This window comes from Apteryx mantelli, unplaced genomic scaffold (assembly GCF_036417845.1).
Source record: "Apteryx mantelli isolate bAptMan1 unplaced genomic scaffold, bAptMan1.hap1 HAP1_SCAFFOLD_144, whole genome shotgun sequence".
Lineage (NCBI taxonomy): Eukaryota > Metazoa > Chordata > Aves > Apterygiformes > Apterygidae > Apteryx > Apteryx mantelli.
Genome location: NW_027118499.1, coordinates 55,001 through 57,500, shown reverse-complemented (window position 1 = coordinate 57,500; position 2,500 = coordinate 55,001). Strand labels below are relative to the sequence as shown.

General features: G+C 79.8%; 1 non-coding gene across 1 annotated transcript; it reads right to left on the bottom strand.

Moving 5' to 3' along the window:
* Positions 1-353: 353 nt before the first annotated feature.
* LOC136995746 (5.8S ribosomal RNA) lies at positions 354-506 on the bottom strand. The gene has a single exon (XR_010887290.1). It is a non-coding gene; the product is annotated as a 5.8S ribosomal RNA (ribosomal RNA).
* Positions 507-2,500: the final 1,994 nt, after the last annotated feature.

Below are 2,500 nucleotides of genomic sequence, written 5' to 3'. Positions count from 1 at the left end.
TCTCCCCGGGGCACGGGCCTGCGAGGCGCCCCAGCCGCGCCACCCCGCACGGCGCGCGCCGCGCAGCGGTGGCCACCGCGCTCGGAGGGCGAGGAGGGCGGGCACAGGCGCGGCAAGGCACGCCGGCCGCGGCCGCTGCGGGCGGCCCGGCGCCGGAGCCCGGCGGGCAGGAAGACCGGGGCCGCCGGTGCACGCACCGGGGTCCCGGCTCCGCCGCCGACTCTCCGCCGCCGAGGCCGCCGCGCACCGCCGCCGCCGGCGCCGCCGCGCCTCCCCCGCCCCCCCACGCGGCCCCCCCGAGGGGCGGCACCGCTGCGCCAACGCGACAGCGGGGGTGACGATTGACCGCCAAGCGACGCTCAGACAGGCGTAGCCCCGGGAGGAACCCGGGGCCGCAAGTGCGTTCGAAGTGTCGATGATCAATGTGTCCTGCAATTCACATTAATTCTCGCAGCTAGCTGCGTTCTTCATCGACGCACGAGCCGAGTGATCCACCGCTAAGAGTTGTCTCGGTTTCGGTCCCCGCCGCGCGCGCGGGGGGACCGGGCAGCCTTCGGCAGCCCCTGAGGGCCCCCCCTCCGCTCCGCCTCCCTCCTCACGCCGACGCCGGCTGCTGAGCGAGGGACGGCCGAGAGCCAGAGAGAGGGGCTCGCCCCGCTGACCGTACGAGCACAGAGTGGGGGGGGGGAAAAAGGGAAAAGGAAAACCCGAACGAGAAGGGCGGGGAGCCCTCGCTCCCGACCTGGGACAACCCTTTGCTCGCTTCGAGTCCGGCCCAGGCGCCCAGGCTCGGCCCGGCCCGGCGGGGAGCAGCGCGCCGGCCGCGCCGCCTGCCTCAGGGACGCTGGGGGAGGGGGCGGCTCCCCGCGGACCCCCAGCGTCGGAGCCCGGCCGCCACCGGCAGCGGCACCGCCCGCTGCCCGCGCGCCCGCGGCCCACCGGCCCCGCGCTCCCCAGCTCCTCGCTCGCCTCGCCGGCCTCCGGCTCCGCCGTGGCCCCGAGGCGGCGCCCACGCCCGCGCGCGCGCACACACAGCCTCCCGGACGACACCACGCGCTCTCCCGTCCCTTCCGCGGACAGACGCCCGGCGGCGGGCGGGCGGGCAAGGCGGGACGGACGGGGACGGCGCCCGCTCTCCCCGTCTCCACGCGGAGAACGGGGGGGGCCGCCCCCGCCGCCCGCCTGCCGCCCGCCCGCCGCCCGGCGAAGCCGGGTTGGGCAGAGCGAGGCAGGCGCGCCGGATGGCGGAGTGCCGGCGGGTAGGGCGCCGCCGCCAGCGGCCACGGCGGCAGACCGAGAGCCCCGGCCAGGGAGGAGAGCGGATCGCGCCGAGGCGCGGCGTCCGCACCACCCGCGGTGGGTGGGGGCTCACCGTCCCGGCGAGAGCACGCGCTCGCGCCGGGGTCACGCGTTCGAGGCAGGCCGGCGCCAGCCGACCGCGCGGCGTCCCTCCGCCGAGACCAGACCGCGGAGAGAGGGGGCAGGGTACCCCTCTCCGTCCCGGCTGCCCGCAGGGCGAGCGCGGGGCGCGCCGGCTGGCATGGGGGGGCACGGCGCCCGCGCGCGCCGGCCCCCCGGCCCTCCGGCAGCACACCCGGCTGCCCCCCGGGTCGCATCGGGCCGCCCGAGTCTTTAAACCCCCGCCCGGCTCTCCCGCCGAGAACCCTCGGGCCCGGAGCCCGGGGCCCATGGCCATCCCTACCCGGGGCGGCTACCGGCGGCCGCGGTGGCCGGAGGCCCTCCGCTCCTCCCGCCACCCCGCCCCCCCCCCCCGCCCGGCCCGCTCGCAGCACGGTCCCCGCGGCACGGCGCGGGGCGGCTGGAGCGGTGGGGGGGGGGGGAGAGAAAGGGAAAGCGGAAAGGGCGGGAGGGCACGGCCGGTGCGGCGCTCACGGCGCGGCGCCCGGGAGGAGCGAGCTGGCACACGGGACCACACGGGTGGGTCACCGAGGGGGGGCAGGAGGAGCGCGGACGCTAGGTACCTGGCCCTGGGGTGAGGGAAACGACCTGAAATCCCCGCGGGGGTGCCTCCCCCGCCGCCGCCCGCCGCCGGGCCGCCGCCGCCTCGCGGCGACGGCGGCAGCCTCGGCGGCAGCAGCGAGGCGGGACGCGGAGGGGAAACCCGGCACCCGCCAGCCGGCTCCGGCGCCCCTCGGCGGAGCGTCCGCCCGCGGGGTGCGCCCGACACCCGCCGCCACGACCTCGTCCTCCTCCCGGGGCCCGGGGTTTCCCTCAGTAACCCGGCGCCCGGCGGCAGCTGCGCCCGGGAGGAGAGCCGTGGTTTGGGCCGCCCGCTCGGGCACGACCCGTCGCCTCGCGTGGCCTGGCGCGACGGCCCCCGCTCGGGGTCCGCCGCCGCCCGGCGCCCGCCCCGCGCGCCATCCCGGAACGCCTGTCCTCGCCGTCTCTGCAAGACGGGCTGCTCCGCCGCAGCCCGCCGCGGGTCCGCCCCCCACCGCTTAGGGGTGGCGACCCGTCGGCACCCGTCCCGACCCGGGGT